Source organism: Typopeltis vanoorti, chromosome 1 (assembly GCF_054136105.1).
Source record: "Typopeltis vanoorti isolate ZY-2024b chromosome 1, IOZ_Tvanoo_1.0, whole genome shotgun sequence".
In the NCBI taxonomy this organism is placed as follows: Eukaryota; Metazoa; Arthropoda; class Arachnida; order Uropygi; family Thelyphonidae; genus Typopeltis; species Typopeltis vanoorti.
The window spans coordinates 98,072,666-98,094,641 of NC_143549.1; the positions used below are offsets into that span (position 1 = coordinate 98,072,666).

Below are 21,976 nucleotides of genomic sequence, written 5' to 3' on the forward strand. Positions count from 1 at the left end.
CTTTTTCAACAGGTTCCCGAGTTAGTCGATCTCTGGCACGGGCAAACGGGTTTTTTCTCACGAAAAGTGGGTTTTTCGTCCCTTAAACTGAAGAAAATCGACCATTAGAACCAACACTATTTCAGCCAATAAAAATATTGTGTTAGGGTTGGGAACCACGGAATGGCGGCACTTGTTGAGTCGTCGATTAAACGGCCTTTTAGATCACTCGAACATGAATGAGTAACCTGAGGATCTTACAACTCATCACACTTCATTAATCTCAGTGGTTCTGCCAGACAACATCTGCAGATACCCAAGCTCCACCCATGATAGGCAAAAAACTCACCACTAAGACAAACATCAAACTCCACATGTCATCAGCTGGAACCGCTCATCTCCCATGGCAAGGTATCCATGGAAGGACTCAATAAGTCCACATCAGTAGAAGCCATACCATCGGCAGACTAATGGGATGTAGTCATCGAGACCACTTTGGCGGAACCTTTTCCAAAAACAGGTTAAGTGCTGGCCTTCTCCAAAAACTAGGCGATCCCTCGGATCATTCTATCCTCACTGAGTCACCTGAATGATCATTTTAACTCATTAGCTCTTGATCACTCAACGATACTCAGCTGTGTTCTATCCAGTAACAGGCACATCCTTTCACCGAACAGAACATCTCACATGGAAAAGCATCCACCGAAGGCCCCGATAAAGGCCACGTTTCTTCTCGTAGTGTTCATATCCTTCATTTTCGTGTTTGGCCACTTCTCCAGTGCCTTCAGGATGATAAGTTATCATTTAGATTATTTGAGATAGTGGACCATTGGACGATTTGACGCCTAGCATTTGCAGGCAAAGGTAACACGCTGGCATAATGTGTCAGGAAGTGTAGTCTCTGCACTATGGATGCAGTTTGAGGAGACAGGCACTATTACAAGAAGAGCTAGAGAAGGTAGTCCGAGGGCTACGTCAACCAGAAGAGACCACTGTCTAGCTCTTACAGCAAGAAGGAACACTATGATATCCTATTACCGTCTCTTAAGGTTTCCTCGACTACGTATCAATCATTTCGACTGTGTTAAATAGGCTCAATTTAAGTGGAATACACAACCACCTCACCACTCGTCAAAACTGGTGCCATGAACACGCGAGTTCGAGCACTGACAAAGTGTGTACAGTACTGTTCTCTGGTGAGCCCAGCTGTAGCCTATAAACGGAATCTAGATGTTTGATCTTCAGAGAATGAGGAATGTACCATCCCTCTATCATCAGAGTAAGAGAGACGATTGAGGCAGTGTTCCTGTGTGGGGCTGAATAATGATTAACGACTTCACTGATCCATGTTTTCGACAGGGATACCAAGAAAAGATCCTCGAACTATATGTATGTGCAACTTTGTAGGGGCAGTTGGCCTAGATTTTCTTTTCGTTCATGACAATACCATTACCCATAGAACTAAAGTTGTGGAGTATCTCGAAACTGAAAATATTGAATGATAGTCGTGGCCAGTACTATCATTAGACTTAAATCCGATAGAACGAGTGTGACAACGTCACAGTGCACGCCGACTGCTACACTTCTGTTACTGAGAGTGCTATGGGAAAAATGGAATTCTTTTTACACAAAATCTTAAGGACACTTTTATATATCGAGCATAGTTCACTACTATCAGGCCTGTTAAGCCATTAAAGAGGATTATATGCCATACCACTACTATGTTAACTATTTTTGAGCATACTGTGTCGACTTTTGTAATGTGATTTTTTAAAATAATTCTTATACATCACTATGTAATGTTCCTTATATCTGCATTTCTCGATGTCTCGTTATTTCATTGTTATGTTATGCACCACTACACCAAAATTTATCTTGTTTAATCACAAACTGCATGAGTCGCACATATTCTAAATGTTTTGCTGATTGTTTCAAGCAGTATAGTATTATTACTAGTGCCAAGAGGTGAAAATAATACACACTGGGTGTATTTTTTTTTTTTCATTCTTGCTTAATGTGATGGTTGAATTATGTTCATTTTGAAGATGGAATGAGATACTCATCTTAAAATGTGTTTTTCATGTTAAACAGGTTATTTTTCTCTGCATAATTTTACATGTATAATCTGGGTGCCAGTGTAGTTCAGTGAAAGTGGCTCTTTCTTTGGGCAATCTAGCTACGGTGCTAGATTGCCCGAAGAAAGAGCGTCCTAAGTTCTTCTATTCGCCGACTAGAGGAATGTTTTACTAAGCCCTTTTTCGACCGTTTCCCGCGTTAGTTTGGCATTGTCAGACGGGTTTTTTCTCCCAGAAACTCGGGTTTTTCGTCCCATAAACTCACGAAAATCGAATGTAGAACCTGCACTATTTTCAGCTAGAAAACATAGTGTTAGGATTAGGGACCACGAGTTGGTGGCACTTGTCAGTCACTTCTCTTCACAGGATGCCATGTATAATTACTAATAGTCTTGGATCAGCTGGAGATTGAACTGACACGTCATTCTCTAAAAGTTACGTATAAGCAGCCTCATCTGTTCCTTATATGGGGATGTAAGGCATAAGCTGAGAAAAAAATAGTCTGTTCAGAGATATGAATGTTCTGGAACATTAACAGGAGTGAACAGATTGCATCAATGAACCATGTTAAAAATTAGGATAGCATTATTGACATTCACAAATGTGCATGTATGGAGCTCATCTAAGATGGTACAGTAGTAGCTTCAACAGAATGGAAGATAAAAAAATTAAATAAAAAATTTACTTATGCCTTTAATTCCAAGTCAGCAAAAGTCCTAATTTTTGAAGATCAGTGGGCAGTATGTCTCTACTGTTAGCCAACACACAGAAAGCTGGGCTATCGTTGATTTGAAGTGGCATCCAAAAGTAGGCAAACTGCTGCTACATCGAAGTTTCTAACTTCAACGCTACATATTATTAATGAAGAACCCAAATTTATTGGGATGAAGAACTAGAGTTTCCAGAGAAAAATCTTATTTGCCTGTGCCAGAAATGGACTAACTCAGGAGCCAGTTGAAGAAAGGCTTAGAAAAAGTATTTCTTTTTCTAAGCCTTTCTTAGAAAAAGTATTTCTTTTTCCATAGCAAAAGGATGCAAACGTAATTTCTGTAGGGATACGGAAGTGAGGTATTTTTGCATTTTCCTTTCAAATGCTGTAGTTCTACACTCAATATTTAGTATAATGATGAAAGGGTTGTTAATCACCTGTGTCACTCAGTGGAAGTGGTCATCGACGGCGCTGATCGCCAGAAGAATAGTATCTTAAGTTGAATTCTAGTCGCCAAGTAGAGGAACTTTTACTAGGCTTTTTCGACCAGCTCCCGTGTAGTCAATCTCTGGCATGGGCAAGTGGCTTTTTTCTTCGCGAAACTCGGGATTTTTGCACTGTAAACTCAAGAAAATTGACAGTAGAACTCATACCATTTTCACAGAAAACAGTGTTAGGACCATGAGATGGTAGCTCTTGTCAGCAATCTTTCTTTACCGGGTGCTGTGTATTATTATGGTGATATTCTTGGGCCAACTATCTCTGTATCTGGAGATTGAACTTTTCCCTCAGTCTCCAAGAGTTAGATGTAGCTAAAACGACCTTGCCCACTCCCTGATGGGGAATAAAAGGTGTTAGCTGATTTTTCTTTATGAATTGTTAATGAATAGCTTAAAAAATCTTCTTGCACTTTATGACACCTTAGTGAAGTCTCAGAACTCCACTTCCTGCCGCGTAAAACTCGACAGTTTTACACTAACGTGCGTAAGGATACTAAAAACACACAGCCGTTTGGGCAGTGTCAGAATGACATAACGTGCAGTGACAAGCGCAAACGAATATCGGCGTTAGATCGCAGTGCATTTGTTCCGTAATATTAAGTGTTAATCGAACAATTCCAATCTGCCCGTACATATCGCAGTGCTTATGTAAGGGCAGCCACTGGTGAAATGCCAATTCCAATTTATATTCTCTTTTTTTTTTTCGACTACCGAAATTTATGTTCTCTCTTATTTTGTACATCCTTTTGATGTTAGCTCATGCAGATTTCTCCTGATCACCCTGACTGGCCCACATAGCAGATGCCACAAGAACAGTGAATATTATAAACTCCTTGTTTTTTTCAGTGGGTGATGTTGAAGTTTCAGAGGATGAAGAGATCTTGATATTTTTTCAAGTGGCAGGAAAGTCACTTTTATGTTGTATTTGTACAGAAGTTTGGCTAATATAGAAACTCACAGCGAGTTTAACTGGTCTAAAGTTTCACAATTTGAGAAATTACACATTAAAAAGCAGAACGTTATCAACCATTTATTTTTAATCTGTTGCAGAGACAATGAATGAGGCCAACAGAATATACAAAAGAACAGAATTAGCTATATTGAGAGAAAGAATTGCAGCTACTAGAGCAGAATTGCCCAAGATTAACCAGGATGCATGTAATATACATAACTGGTCACATCACTGCCGTCAGAACTATGTAATAACATACACTATCATATACAATGAAGCTACAATAGTGCAAGAAAAGAAAAAAACGCAACCTAATTAAAAAATTCAATTCTCTTCTAAAAGAAAAACAAAGGAAACATCTAGATCGCTCCAAAGTAGTAATTAACCTCTCAAGAGTTTTAACGAGGGATGAAAGAAATCTTATGAAAGGCTTTAATTTTGCTGTAACACCACAAGTCCCGAAAATTGAAAAATGAAGAACAAATGTTACCAGGAGATATAGCAGATCAGATCCACATTCAAAGTGCAGCATTACTATTAAATCGCAAATTACCACCAAAAAACAGAATTTGTAGCCCTTAATAAACTCAAATCAGACAAAAACAGTCATAATAAAAACAGACAAAGGCAATGCAACAGTGAATTTAAACTCAGATTATAACAAAATGAAAAGCCTTCTTGAAGATTTCGATACCTACACAGCATTAGACAGACCCCCCACACACACACACATGGCGAATTCACAACAAAACCAATGAACTTATCAAGAATATACCAAATTGGTCTGAGGAACTCAAAAGAAATCTACAATCCAAACACCCACTAGTGCCTAGAATATATGGAGTTTCTAAAATTCATAAAACAGATATACCACTAAGACCGGTAGTACCGGTCTTAGTGGTATATCTGTTTTATGAATGGAAGGGCCTCTCCTACCTCAAATCTGGCAAAATACCTTACAAACTTGATTTTACTACATACAGGAAAAACACCATCATTCATTAAGAATAGCAGACTTCGTAGAAAAAATAAAAGATATACACATAGAGCCTTCAGACATGATAACTAATATTTAAGGAATTGACAGCGTATACTGGAAATATAGATTAAATAAACTTTAATATACACTTTCCGATATTTCGGCGATGTGTTCCAAAATGTGCCATTACGTCCCATAGTGGATGGCATTGATTCCCCCACTTACAAACTAGCCAAGCATTTATCCAAAGCGCTATCACACTATACTGGCAATACACCATCACACATAAAAAACTCAGCCCACTTCAAAGCCAGTATAGAAAACCTTACACTCCAACATAATGACATAATGGTCAGTTTTGATGTCTCCTCCCTATTCACGAATGTCCCCCCTCAAAGAAACCTTAGAGCTAATCCAAGCTAAATTTCCTCCCGATATCTCAGCCTATTTCGTTTGGCAGGAGAAATTCTACAAACAGATAGAGGGGACAGCCATGGGTTCACCACTTTCCCCACCCCTGGCCAACTTCTTCATGGAGATGTTTGAAGAGAAAGCCTTAAACTCAGCCCCACAAAAACCTACCATATGGCTGTGCTACGTTGATGTTTTCGCTATTTGGCCACATGGCCCGGATTCACTCCTCTCCTTCCTAACACACTTGAACAACCAACACCCTAGAATCAAATTCACCCTGGAAAAGGAGGAAAACAATAACCTCCCCTTCCTAGACATACTAGTCACCTGCCAACCTGATGGAACCTTGGTTTTCTCAGTTTATAGAAAACCCACCCATACAGGCAGATACATTCACCAACAATCCCCCCCCCCTCACAACAATATGGAGTTATTAAAACATTATTCAACAGGGCAAAAATAATCTGTTCTAATGATCAAGCCCTAACCACTGAACTAAATCACATCCTCAACACTTTCTCAGCCCACGGCTACCCCCTCCAAAAAATTCCTAACCGTTATCCACAACCCACCACCCCCTCCCCTTCACGAAAAAGATTACTCTAAATCCATCACTATTCCCTACATCAGAGGCACCTCGGAAAAAATCAATAAAATCTTAAAAAAACATGACTTGACCACTTGTTACAAACCACACAGAAAACTGGCATCCCTTATCCGCTCCACCAAAGACCAACCACTTCCCCTAGACCTACCTGGTGTATACCAGGTCCCTTGCAGCTGTAAACTGTCCTACTTTGGCCAAACAGGCAGGACAGCAAATATCAGAATCTCAGAACACAAGGATTACATCCGATTTCACCAGTACAGCCACTCTGGGCTTGGAGACCACGCTCTGGATACTCGCCACAGAATAAGATGGAAGAAAGCCACAGTAACACACCGCAGCAAGTTCAAGTATGAAAGACTATTCATGGAATCAGCCTCGGCCCTTAGGAATATGCCAAACCTCAACAAATTTGGATGCATGAAACTGCCCCAAATTTGGGAAACTTTTATCAGAACTTCAGCCCAAAGGCCAAGAACTACCAATATAGCCCGCCAGGGGGCACCATCAGGACTTTAGGAAAACGCTAGCTTCAGTCTCATTTGCTGTTATTAGTACTTGTGTGCACGTGTCTTTTTAGTAAGTTCCCAAGAAGATGGCAACGTGACGTTCGCCGAAATATCGGAAAGTGTATATTAAAGTTTATTTAATCTATATTTCCAGTATACGTACGCTGTCAATTCCTTAAATATTAGTTATCATGTCTAACCAGCGTATAAGCCTCTCAACAAGAAAAATAGAGCCTTCAGACATATTAGCGAGTTTAGATGTAGTCAGCCTTTTCACAAAGATTCCAAGAAATAAAACAGTAAACATCCTAGAAAATCTCTTCTCACTGGCCCTTGTACAGCTCTTACAAACATTGCATAAAACATTTTCTTCCTTTACCAAGACAAACTCTGGGAACAAAAAGGACTAGCAATATGTTCACCCCCCCCCCCTCTCACCAGCTCTAGCAACCTTTACATGGAAAATTTTGAAAATAATGCTTACAAAACTGGCACAAAATACCAAAAATATGGTTCCGCCATGTGGACGATAACTTCATCATTTGGGCAGAAACATCACCAGAACTGACTACATTTCAAGACTTTCTTAATACCTTACATCCTAACATAAAATTCACTCTGGAACTAGAAAAAAATAAAAAACTTCCTCTCCTAGACATCCTTATAAATAAATGAAAGAAAAAACTGACTATCGTTCTCCATCTATAGAAAACTAACAAACACAGGAAGATTTCTGCATGCTACATCACATCACCACCCCAAGCAAAAAAACAGGTCTAATAAAAACCTTAAGGGATAAAGCATACAACATCTCCAAGTACAGAAGAAAAACGGAAAGAAGAAATACAATACTTAACACAGATCCTACAATGGTTTCAATACTAAGTTAAGAAACTTCTCAATACAGCACCTACAAGAAACTTAAACAATATTTCAAGAATGCAGTCACCCTTCCTTATATCAAGAATGTAACAGATAAATTAGCCAAACTTTTCTACAAATACAACATAAAAGTGACTTTCCTGCCACTTGAAAAAATATCAAGATCTCTTCATCCTCCAAAACCTCCACATCACCCAATGAAAAATCCAGGGGTTGATAATATTCACTGTTCCTGTGGCATCTGCGATGTGGGCCAGACAGAGGATCGGGGGAAATCCGCATGAGCAAACATCAAATGGACGTATAAAATAAGAGAACATAAATCGGGATTTTCATTTCACACAACCTTTACTGGTCATGATGTACTCTGGGATAGAACAAACATGTTCTATATAGATAAGAACTGTTTCACAAGAAAATTCAAAGAGGCAGCAAATATGATTAAAATTCCTACACAATGCAACAAAAACCAAAGTTTGATTTTAAATCAAGTTTGGTCATCGTTTATTAAAAATTTACTAATTTCAGACCTCGGACAGAATGAGCATGAACCACAGAATGCAACAACAAATAGCATTGTCTCCACCTAACATGCATTAACAGTTGTATAAATCTGTTATTTGGGGTTTTTTTTTTTTTTTTTTTTTTTTTAACAAACTGTTTGATGTTCACAATACCAACAAAATGAACTAATTTTCGTAATTTCTAATAGTTTGTGCTTTAAACTTTTAGTTCTCTTTACCACTGAAGATGGTAGTCTGACGTCTTACGAAACTTGTCAGGTGATATTTTTAGTACTTGCTTATTAAAGAAAACTGTTTTTAAAACTAAACATGTGGTCACAAAACCGGAATAATTATATTGAAATGCTCATTTTGTTTATAGTGGATTGTAAGATTTTTTTAAAGCGCTTTTAAAAAGCGCTACAAACAAGCATTAACTAATATTTCTGTTTCAATATTTAAAAATAAGAAATAGTGAGTTCTTTGATGAAGATAGTTAATCTAGAAGAAACAGTGGTGTTAACTGAAAACAATCTAAAGAGAAATTATGACTGAAGAGATTCTGAAAATCTATCAACCACTTGTAAGATGCATGCAGAAGTGGAAGGATGTGTTAAGGAAAAGAAACATTTACATCCCCCCCCCAAGGAAAAAAAAGACTTGTATGTTCATCGTACATGTTGATTAATTTTAACGGTATAGATGAGAACACAGACTGATAAGAAAATAACTATTAACTTATTGCTGATACTTCGCTGGTATTCTATCCAGAATCTTCAGAGCACAAAAACAGTTTGTCATAGTACATGAGACAACAATCCAGTATAGCAATAGGACTAGTTTGAACAATTGTAATGTACAACACAAAGACTAAAGTCCTAATTAGGCACCATCTATGTTGAGGAAAAAACAGAGAGAAAGCAGGTATTCGTTTGGTTTTGCCTGTCTCCCAAATCTTTGGCAAATTTATACAGCCATACTCATTGGGGTTGGGAGTATGTTTCAAGGCTTCTGGTGATTCCAGGAACAACTGCTCTGACTTATAAAAGCATTTATGCAGCAATTTTGTTTCTTTCTAATCGATCCTGTGTACAGGGGTACCTAAAACATGGTCTGTTAGACCTGACTTGCCATAGTGATAGTGTTTGATGTATTTTTTAAGTTCACTGAGGGGAATGTCCACAGTTCTTTCTGTCTGTCCATAATAAGCTTGGTCACACAAACAGAGCACTTCATAGACTCCTGAATGTGATAAAAGAGATTCTGTTCTTGGGTTAACAAATGAGAGTTGTCAATTTCACATATGGTTTAAATATGTTGTGTAGTTGATGTTTATTAAGCACTCTAGATATCTTAAATTAAGGGGATATAAAATCCACGTTGTTTCAAAACCGAATGAGAAACTCAAAGATTGGAATCGGAGAGTTTCATGGCGAATATAGTAAACTATAAAGTATCGGCGAACACTGGCATGAGCTAATGCAAGTGACCGTAGTACGTAGTACGGTACCGGACAACTCGTTGCAAAGGAGTCCGGTGCCGTACTACGTACTAGGGTCACTTGCATTAGCTCACGGCAGTGTTCACCGATACTTTATAGTTTACTATATTCGGCATGAAACTCTCCGATTCCAATCTTTGAGTTTCTCATTCGGTTTTGAAACAATGTGGATTTTATATCCCCTTAATTTAAAATATTGTTTATATCGCCGAAATGAAGCTTATTAGCTCTTTATATTTAAGGAACTCTAGATATCTTTTCAGATGTGCCTTTAATGTATGGGATGGTGACAATTTTGTTGTAGTCTTCTGTGGTAGACGGGTGGGAATTCCTGGGAGCCATTTAGTATTTTGTCTACCTTATGGAGATTATAGCCATTGGCCAAAAAGGTGTGGCTGAGTGAGTGAGTTCAGCAGTGAGAGCAATGTCATTGGAACAAATTCTAGCTCTGTGGTTAGTGTTTTTAGGATGCCATATTGTTAAGATGGGTGATGGTGTGTTTGTGTAAATATCTCCCTGTATGTGTGGGTTTTCTATAAACTGAGAACAAGAGGCCTTGAAACATACTCCAAACCTCAACAAGTATGGCTGTATAAATTTTCCAAAGATTTGGGAGACAGTCATCTTAAGACCAAATTAATACCTGCTTTGTCTCCCCCCCCCCCCCAACATAGATGCCACCAAATTAGAACTTTAGTCTTTCAATTGTATGTTACAATTGTTCAAACTAGTCCCACTGTTATACAAGATTGTTGTCTCGCGTACTGTGACGCTCTTTTTGTGTTCTGAAGATGCTGGACAGAATACCAGCAAAATATCAGCAATAAGTTAATAGTTTTTTTTTTCTCAGTCTGTGCTCTCATCTATACCATTAAAATTAATCAACAACTACTGTAAGGTATTCCAGAAAATTCTAGTGAAATAACTAGGTATTTTTATATTAGTAAAGTAATTGTGTTCCCACTAACTTGATGAATGCCTCTTAATTTTTATTCAGAGATCATTTCTTTAAAAACAATACATTACAATTAATATATAAAACAATAATTAAAACCTTTTACTTGAGTAGTTTTGTGTTATTTCCCTAAATTTGCTTTGTTTGAAAGAAACGTTTCACTCTTCATAACAATGGCAATACATATATCGAAATTTTTGTGGAAAGAAAACTAATTGCTATAACTGAAAAGTATGTCTTATAATAAAAAACAGTACACTTAATCTGGAATGCTTTGTTTATTTCTGAATCTACAAGGCAGTTATCAGATCTATTGCTGACAAAGCAAAGTAAAAATAAATTCTTAGAAAATTAACTTTCTCAGTATTACAGGACTTGAGCAGAAACAAAACCATGGTAAGAAATGTATAAACAGGAAAACCTGGCTAATTTGGTGTCATATCCTACTACCTGTCTACCAAAGCAGTTTTCACAAATTTTAGTTTATTTTGAAATAATTACCTTTTAATAGAAAACCAACTCGAGAGGGTTTTATTTCCCCTCCACACAGCTCTGTAAGTAGCTTTGTTAGCTCCTTTTCAATCTCAATCATTTCAGGATTTTTAAGAACTTTTCAGATTCAACCCTTTTTTTTTTTTTTTTTTTTTTTAATATCAATTCCAATGGCACAAAAAAAAAACTGTGGCAAGTGCTTATTCCTGGTCAAGGAAAGATGACTATAGACAATGTTACTTGAAGAATAATTGTTCCCTTAATATGAAATCAGAATACGCAAAAAAGTGATGTATGTTATTTGTTTATAAATATTATATATCACATTCATCTTCTGATTCATTTGGCTGATATATACCCAATAGTGAGTCTTGTATGGATGGATAGCTAAATTTAAGGTTTGCTTTTTTTTTGGTAAATAAACATAATCTATACTCAATGGATCTGAAGCTACAATTTGTTCCATAACCAAATGAAACCTACTTACAGGATAATTGACTTTCCCACCTCATCTTTTATTTCTATTAGCAACAGAACTCGGAGTAATGACTTCTCTCTATATCTTCACCATACTGCTGCTAATCTCTACTGAGTTGTAATCCAAAAATTATATGCTTGACATTCAAGTGTGCCAACATTTGAAAAGTTTGTTGTTGCTTAATGATCAAAATGGAATATTCAAGTTACAAAAAAAAAAAAAAAAAAAAAAAAAAAAAGAGCATGTTGTTAAATAAGTGATTAAATTCAACTTTCATCAACTCATACTACCAATTCTATAAGTTTAAATCAGTTTTGTCTAAGGCTGATAGTTTAGAGATACAGATTTAAATTAACTGGGTTTTCCTGTACTTGAAACTGATTTACTAGCAAAATAATGACATTACTAAAATCAAAATACTTTTAGTTCTTTATCAGTTGAATTCCGGAAAGAAATTTACAGTGTTAAGTGCCAGAATACTGTACATTAGAAGAGGCACTGATGATACTCTTAAGTGAAAGTGTTACATGTTTGAAATACGTTAGAAAAAGGATGCTGTTGAACAAAGATTAAACATTACAGAATACTACTTAACAAAAATTTAATACATTGTGAATTTATTTTTCATTAAAACAAAACTATATACAATTAATCATAGAGTAAAACAAAAGGTCAAAAGATTATATATTATTTCATAACAATCCAACCTTTCAGTCAGGTATGACTATCTGTGCAATAATAATAATAATAATAAAAAATTCTATTAGCACTATGTTATAAACATGGTAACTTTTCTTTTGAAAGAATGTCACAAGCTCAAGGTTTAGTTAGTTGGCTGGCTGAATAAGCATTTCCAGAAGGTGAATACATATTTATTAGTCAACATTATTTGCAGTTTGTCAAAAGTTAGTATTTCATTTTCTCCTGTAACTTTTCAATTACAATCTTGACATCCAAAAGTTTATGAGCATAAATGTGCTGATGTTAGTAATAATTTTAATACATAATTTTTAAAATCAAACTAATATAAAATTAACATTATATTACAAATCAAAATATTTTCCATGAAAAAAAACTTATGCAAATCAATTATAAATTGCTTCTCAAAACATGCATAGTTCTTATATGTCTACTGTAAACAAATTTAATACAGAATTTATGAAACGATGAAATCAGTATTCTCGCACAGATTTAAGGCAGTTTATTCTGATTCTAAAACTTTTGAATGTATTAATAAAATTGTGAAGTACTTCAAGCAAGGACAGAAAAGACAAAATGCTGATATATAATCTTTCTGAATTCACTTCTCCTAAAGGAAAGGGATAGGAAAAAAAAAAAGTATTTTAAGAAATAGATCAGGTATATTACATGTTAACTGACAGAGCAATACAAGTTTGGTATAAATCTAACCCTAACCATACTAATATTATATTAGAAACATCAATCCTAAGAAACTCAAAATATTAAAGTTTTTGCAATGGGGAAGTGGGGGGAAAGAAAGGCATGTTTTTCTCCAAACAAATCATGATCAAAACAAAACCAATCTTCCAATCATAACAGTTCAGTTAATGAAAGCTAATGAAAACAAATTGCCATCATTATCATCAAATGAATTGGTAAGTACCATGTGTCATGTTTATTTTATTTATTTTTCTACATGTACATTAAAGCAGATCGGCATTTATATAAACAATACTTGGAATTTTCTCAGCAATTTAATAATTCTGATAACGTACAATACAGAGGGCACATAATTTTTAGAATTTGATTTTTTAATTTAAATAAAATATTACATGCAATTTTATGCAAAAAAGTATTGTCACTGTTTATATGCATATGTACCCTAAAATTGAAAATGAAGCTATAGCACTATATACAATTTTGATTGATATCTTAAATATAAAATAACTTATAATTGTAAAAATAAAAGATACATTTTATATGAAAAATTTGCAACATTTTTGTATTATAAATGTACTGTATTATTAATTTGTATTATAAATTATAATCATGCTTAACAACATCCAATAAGTTCCACTGCTAATTCAATTTATTGTCAATTTTTTAGGACTATTATTATTATTTGTCACCTCCAGGGAGTACAAAGACTAATCGAGAGAGAGAGAGGGCATCTACTCTACAACTCTGCTTCTACCACTCACAATCCACCAACTGACTACAACTACACCAACGCCATCTACCGCCAACCACCAGTAGTATTTTCACAGACAATCACAAACATCCGTGCCCACAGCAGGATTCGAACCTGCGGCCTCTTGACTGGAGAGCATACATGCTAACCACTTGGCCAGCCAGGCTGGCCAAGTGGTTAGTGTGTCCAATTATATCGATTTTACAAACTTTTAAAGAATCATGATGAACTATCATCACAAATTGGAAGCAAAAAAATATGAAGAAAAATTCTTTAAGGAGCTACAAAGAATCTAAAATGTTTGCAGACCTTGCAAACATTATCTCTATTTGGTGTAGACAAAACTACACCAAATAGAGATAACAATGGTGACTTGCAAAGAGAACAATCAAATACTAATAAACTGCTAAAGCAAGTACCAAAAACAGAAAATAAGACTGAAAGCAATGTACAAATTAAAAAATAAAGTTCCTGTCAAATAAGTCAGCTTGTGCTCTTAGAGAATATAGAGACAAATGCAAGAATGCTAAACACTGCGTAAAACTAGCTAAACAAAAGTCATGGGAGGACTTTGGCAAGAATATAGAAAATAAATATCAAGAAGGTGGCAAAATATTCTGGAGGTTGTTGAAGAAGCTTAAGAATGGAGGAAAGAGTGCTGTAAAAGGAATTAGAGATGATAAAAGTGACATGAAAACGGGAGAAAAAGATATCCTTGAAGTATGGAGTAATTACTTTGAAAAACTGCTAAATGAAACAAGCAGTGATGACAGCACAGTGGTAAAAAACACTGACCAGGCATGCAATCAGGAATACATATCCATATTTGAAGTAGAAAAAGCCATCAAAGGCTTGAAATGTGGAAAGGCAGCAGGAGTAGATGATATTCAACAAGAATTGCTGAAGTATGGTGGTATAAAAGTCTTACAGTGGCCGCACTGCATAGTTCAGAAAGCCTGGACAGAGGGACGAATTCCCGATGATTGGAGTAGAGCTCTCATAGTACCCATATATAAAAAGGGAAATAAAACTGCATGTGAGAATTACAGAGGTATTTCCCTACTGAGTGTTCCTGGCAAGATCTATGCAAGTATACTTGAGAAATGGTTGAGAAGAATTGTGGAAGAAAAGCTTGGTGAAGAACAAGCTGGATTCAGGCCAAATAGAGGCTGTCAGGATCAGATCTTCACTTTAGGACAAATAGTCAAGAAAGCATGGAAATATAACAAAGATCTGTATTTAAGTTTTGTCGATCTGGAAAAGGCATATGACAAGGTGCCAAGAGAGAAGCTATTCAATACGCTGCAGTTATATGGTGTCAATGGGGCATTATATCAAGCAATACTTAGTCTTTATTCGAGTTGTAAGTCAGCAGTTAGAATTGAAGGAAGTACAGGAAGATGGTTTAATGTTAAATCTGGTGTGAGACAAGGATGTACATTATCCCCCTCTGTTATTCATTATCTATATGGATCACATTATGAAGGAAAGTGGTATTAAACATGATATCAAAATTGGAGATGCTAATGTCAGCTCTCTGCTTTATGCAGATGTTATACTTCTAAATAAATCTGCTACAAGTCTGCAAGATTCTCTGACTAAATTGAATAGCTGTTGTAATAGATATGGTATGAAGGTCAGCAATAAAAAAGACAAAGACAATGAAAATAGGCAGAATCATTGAAAATGTCAACTGTGTTGTGAATGGAGAACCTGTGGAACAAGTAAAGCATTTCAGCTATTTAGGCACAATTTTTACTGAAGATGGTAAATTAAATATAGAAATAGACAACAGAATCAGCAAAGCTGTATGGTGGGAAGTCAACTGAATAAATTCATATGGAATAAAAGAGAAATTAGTCGGAACACTAAATTAGCTGTATACAAGACAGTGTTCAAACCAGTTTTAACTTATGAATCTGAGAGCTGGGTCAGAAGTAAAACACTTGACCAAAGACTAGAGACCACAGATATGAGAGTCCTGAGAAAGATTATAGGCGTGAACAGATGGCATCAATGGCAATATCATATTAAAAACGAGGATGTTAGGAAAATACTTAACATTGTCAGCATCCAGGAATGTGTTAGCAGAGCTAATCTCAGGTGGTATGGTCACTTAAACAGAACGGGCGAAGAAAGATTAGCAAAACAAGTGTTCTCTGCCATGTTGGCAGCAAAACGACCCAGAGGAAGACCAAGATATAGGTGGATTGATACGGTACAAAGTGCTTTAGACGATAGAAATATAAGATCTGATAATGTTGGAGTCTTGACAAATAACAGACTGATTTGGAAGTAAATTGTAGATAGGAAATTAATAATAATGTAATTTTTTTCATGTAGTACTATCATATCTTGTACACCCCTTGAGGGTACATGGCAGGAATTTGATGATGAGTCTAGTAACAAAAAAGTATTACAAGAATTAACAAAACATTTAAATGTTACCATATTAGACAATACTGGTGCAAAAATTTTAATAGTTTTTGATTTTGATATAGGTGTAATTGAAACAGAATATCGTATATGGGCTCAAGTAGAGAAAGTGGAACAACAGTGGAAAGTGTCCACAAAAACATTATACTGAATTTCCTAATGGCATAATCACAAATTTCCTGTTAATTTACTTAAAATAACTTCAGAATGATGAACACATACCAAGAGAATGGCTTGTCTGGAGCAAAAATAAACAAGCACTATTGTTCCCACATTGTAGACTTTTCAATAAAAATTCATCAGCTCGCGCATCCAGTTTTGTATAAAGTCCGATTACTCAACTAAACAAAAATTGAAGAAGTTAATACAAAAAAATTCCCAAAACACTAAAACAGTAGTGATCATAAAAAGCACTATATAGAGTGGCAAAATTTAGAAAAAAAGTCTTGGCAATGCAACACCCGTGCATCATTATGTACAAAGGCATATTGAGGACTAGAAAATTGAGGAAGGAGATATTACATAGGGTTTTGGATGTAACTTTATTTTGGGGCAAAAGAGGTTTAGCATTTAGAGAAATAAAACACACTGGGTGGGTGATTCTGGAAATGAAAACTTTTTAGGAATTTTAGAATTTTTTAGAACTTTTAAGTTATACTGACTCTTTAATGAGAAAACATTTCGTGATGTAAAACAATCCCAATTATCACAACCAAATGCAAGCGCATTATTTATCTGTCAAAATGTCCAAAGTCAAAATGTGCTCAGGAAAGAGCAGAGACAAAATATTATTGAGTAGTTGATGCAACTCCTGATTTGGCTTACCCAGAACTTTATAATATTTGCACATAAATGAACTTGGTAAGCATGAAGTTATAGAACCTTTTTAGAAGTTAGAGACTAATAAAAAGACGAGAATTTATTAAAAATTTAATATTAAACACCCTTGAAAAATAAAAAAAATTCCAATAATAGATTGTCTTGGTCAAGGATAATGACAACAATATGAGTGGTGGTGCATATCAAGGTGCTAAGAGCTTTATCTTGGAAAAAAAAAATTTTCTAGCAGTCTATTCTCTACATGCCTGCTATTCATTAAATCTTTATGGTATTCAGGCTACCTACTTTTGCAATGATACAATTAAATTTTCTGGAAATGAAGCAATTAAAAAATGTAATTGCTTCATTAGGATAAATAAAATGCAATTGAAATACTTTTGTCTTTTACAAGGGTTTTCCAAAAAGTAAGGTAACACATTTTTTCTCTTAATAATTGGTGAAAAGAATGAGATAAAACACAATGGACAGATAGACTCATTAATAATGTTTAAAAAGACCACCCATGCAGTGTGGCACTACGGTTGCCTTACAGCTAATTCCAGTTGCAAGATGGTGGCTACCATGCGAGTGTGGTCCAAAACAGGAGACTGGTGAGTGAAACTGCATGAAATTGAACAAGTGTTGAACTTAAATCCACTGTTTACAAAATTGTTCACGTTATCCTTGGTTTTCAAAACACGTGCTCCCGCTGGGTGCTCTGACAGCTATCTGAGGAGCACAAGGCAATATGCATGGGGATGTGTCCACAGAATCTGTAGCAATACAGCAACAAAGGTCAGGATTTTCTTGTTTGCCTAGTCACAGGAGATGAAATGTTGGTTTATCACTTTATCCCAGAGAGCACACGAGAGGCCATGACCTGGAAACATTCACAATCTCCTGTGTGCAAAAAATTCAAAACTGTTCCAACTGTCTGAAAAGCCATGGCCACAGTGTTCTGGGATCACCAAGGCATTCTGTTGTTGGACTTCTTGCCAAAAGGAGGAAAAATCCATGCAAGGGTTTCCTGTGCAACATTGGACAAACTGAAAGCCAACATTTGATGCAAACGACCATGACTCCTGATAAGTGGCATGATTTTGGTGCACGACAATGCTCCTCTGCACGTCACTAATGAGTAGCTACGCTCTAATCATTGGGAAACTCAGACTTAGTGCCTTCGGACTTTTGTTTGATCCTTCAAGAAACACTTTTCCAGAAGGCATTTCACTACAGATAAGGAAGTTCCATTAGATGGTGTGATGTTGGCTACTGGTTATGGGCATTGATAAATTGATGTATCATTGGGGCAAGTGCTTCAATAAATTTGGAGACTTTATGGCAAAGTAGTGCATGTTCACTAATTTCTTGGTGTATAATTTCAACTTCCTATTATTAAACATTCTCAAGCAAAAAAACATGTTTTCGGAAACTCCTCATAATTTAAGTGTAAAAACTAGATCAGATTTGAATGGAATTTTAACATATTAATAGCTTTAAGTGTATAATTACGAAATTATGAAAATTTTGCAAGAAATAAATGTAACAACCGATGTGGAAAAACAAAACATTAAAAGTTTAATTTTGGATTTAAAAAAAAAAAAAAAATGGATTGAGCAAACTTATTGCTAATAACTTGACAATAAATTTAATGAATTTTTCAGAAAAAAGACAAAAAATGAGAAAAATTTACAGATGATAATTTAAGTGATATCGGCCAAGAATATAATACTACTGTCAAGTGTTTTATAAAAGGTTTCATAAAAATATGAAAACACACCCAAACTGAACACCACCAGAGTTAAAGTTGGTACTATCAACATAAGAAGCCTGAATGGCAAAGAAATGGAGCTAGCAGAGGAATTAGATAAGTACCAGATCAACATATTAGGGGTGACTGAAACAAAAAAAGACAAACACTGGTGAGATCTTTCTGAGCAATAAATACAAAATGTTATATTCAGGCAATGAAAATCAAGGAAAAGAAGGAGTAGCCATAATATTCAACACAAAATACGAAGCTAATCTTCTTGAATGGCAGTCAGTCTCAAGTAGAGTAATGTGGGCAAATATGAGAATGGGGAACTGGACAATGAGACTTATTTGTGTCCCACAGAAGGTTCTACTAAGGTAGAAGTGGAGGAATTTTTTGACGCTTTAGAAAAAGCAACTGACACAATGAAAAAGGAAAAGTTGGTCCTTGTTGGGGATCTAAATAGGAGAGTAGAAAATGATTGTCAGACATACAAAAATGTTTTGGGAAAATTTGGAGAAAAGAGCAATGATAATAATAATGGCAAATGCCTGTTGGATTTCTGCTCAGGACATGGACTTGTTATTACTAACCATGTTCCAACATAAAAATGTGCACAAATTCACATGGAGAGAAGAAGAAAGGAATAAGAAAGTCTCATTGAATATGTTATTGTTGATAGTGATGTTTTCTCCCAGGTGCAGGACACCAGAGTGTACAGAGGATTTGAAATTGGAAGTGATCACTATTTAGTCTTGAGCAGGATAAAATTGAATTTCATATTGAAAAGAATGACATGTAAGAGAGTTTTAAAGTGAATAAAAGTTGAGGAGCTCTCAGATGTGAACTGTAGACTAAAATACACAAAGATTATTGAAGGAAAAATGAAAGAGTTTGAGAACAGGAACCAAACCTTGGAGATTCAGTGGCAAGCCTTGAAGAACACCCTGATTGATTCAGTTACAGAGGCATGTGGTGAAGTTGCCTGCAAGGATAGAAAAATTAGAACTCCATAGTGGACACAGGAAGTTAAAGAGGCAGTGAAGGAAAAGAAGAAAGCATATCAAAAGTTCCTGGCCAATAAGTCAGCTTGTGCTCTTTGTGAATACAGAGACAAATGTAAGAAAGTTAAACAGTGTGTAAAACTAGCTAAACAAAAGTCATGGGGGAAGGACTTTGGCAAGAACAGAGAAAATAAATATCAAGAAGGTGGCAAAATATTCTGGGGGTTGTTGAAGAAGCTTAGGAATGGAGAAAAGAGTGCTGTAAATGGAGTTAGAGATAATAAAGGTGAAATGAAAACGGGAGAAAAAGATATCCTTGAAGTATGGAGTAATTACTTTGAAAATTTTCTAAATGAAACAAGCAGTGATGACAGCACAGTGATAAAAAACACTGACCAGGCATGCAGTCAGGAATACATATCCATACTTGAAGTAGAAAAAGCCATCAAAGGCTTGAAATGTGGAAAGGCAGCAGGAGAGATGATATTTGACCAGAAATACTGAAGTATGGTGGTATAAAAGTCTTACAGTGGCTGTACTGCATAGTTCAGAATGCCTGGACAGAGGGATGAATTCCCAATGATTGGAGTAGAGCTCTCATAGTACCTATATATAAAAAGGAAAATAAAACTTAATGTGAGAATTACAGAGGTATCTCCCTATTGGGTGTTCCTGGTAAGATATATGCAAGTATACTTGAGAAATGGTTGAGAAGAATTGTGGAAGAAAAGCCTGGTGAAGAACAAGCTGGATTCGGGTCAAATAGAGGCTGTCAGGATCAGATCTTCACTTTAAGACAAATAGTGGAGAAATCATGGGAATATAGCAAAAATGTGTATTTAAGTTTTGTCGAGGAGCTATTCAATATGCTACAGTTATATGGTGTCAATGGGGCATTATATCAAGCAATATTTAGTCTTCATTTGAGTTATAAGTCAGCAATTAGAATTGAAGGAAGTACAGGAAGATGGTTTAATGTTAAATCTGGTGTGAGACAAGGATGTACATTATCCCCACTGTTATTCATTATCTATATGGATCACATTATGAAGGAAAGTGGTATTAAACATGATATCAGAATTGGAGATGTTAATGTCAGCTCTTTGCTTTGTGCAGACGATGTTATACTTCTAAATAAATCTGCTACAAGTCTGCAAGATTCTCTGACTAAATTGAATAACTGTTGTAATAGATATGGTATGAAGGTCAGCAATAAAAAAGACAGAGACAATGAAAATAGGCAGAATCATTGAAAATGTCAACTGTGTTGTGAATGGAGAACCTGTGGAACAAGTAAAACATTTCAGCTACTTAGGCACGATTTTTAGTGAAGATGGTAAATTAAATATGGAAATAGACAACAGAATCAACAAAGCTGGTATGGTAGGAAGTCAAGTGAATAAATTCATATGGAATAAGAGAGAAATTAGTCGGAACACGAAATTAGCTGTATACAAGACAGTGTATACAAACCAGTTTTAATGTATGGATCTGAGAGATGGGTCAGAAGTAAAACACTTGACCAAAGACTAGAGACCGCAGATATGAGAGTCCTGAGAAAGATTAGTGGTGTGAACAGATGGCATCAATGGAAATATCATATTAAAAACGAGAATATTAGGAAAGAACTTGACATTGTCAGCATCCAGGAATGCATTAGCAGAGCTAATCTCAGGTGGTATGGTCACTTAAACAGAATGGGTGAGGAAAGATTAGCAAAACAAGTGTTCTCTGCCAGGTTGGCAGGAAAACGACTCAGAGGAAGACCAAGATTTAGGTGGATTGATATGGTACAAAATGCCTTAGACGATAGAAATAAGATCTGGTAATGTTGGATTCTTGACAGGTAACAGACTGATTTGGAGGAAAATTGTAGCTAGGAAGTTAGTAATGATGTAAATTTTTCATGTAGTACTATCATATCCTGTACACCCCTTGAGGGTACATGGCAGGAATTTGATGATGTGTTTTATAAAATTTTAGCGTTATCCTATGAGACAGTGAATGAATTCTGCAATTCACTTGGATTTTCATGGAATTACCTGCTTATTGAAAATAGCAAATTGATAGAAATTGCTAAAAGTGTAGCCAATAAACATGCTTGTGATATTTCTGAAGAAATACCATGTTTAAAAGCTATACATCTGCAAATTTCAGAGAAATCAACTACCACCATTTGAGTTAAACAAAATAAGAAAACTACAAGTAGAAGAAGTATTTCCAAGCATTTCTATTACTTTAAGAATATTTTGCATAGTACCAGTAATTGTGGCCCAG

General features: G+C 35.6%; 1 protein-coding gene across 1 annotated transcript in view; it reads right to left on the bottom strand.

Moving 5' to 3' along the window:
- Positions 1-10,828: 10,828 nt before the first annotated feature.
- shrb (charged multivesicular body protein shrub) overlaps positions 10,829-21,976 on the bottom strand; it is a 59,395-nt gene continuing 48,247 nt past the window's right edge. Inside the window, exon 6 of the mRNA XM_090398520.1 lies at positions 10,829-12,844. The gene's annotated coding sequence lies outside the window, so the exon portion shown is untranslated. The remainder of the gene's footprint in view (positions 12,845-21,976) is intronic.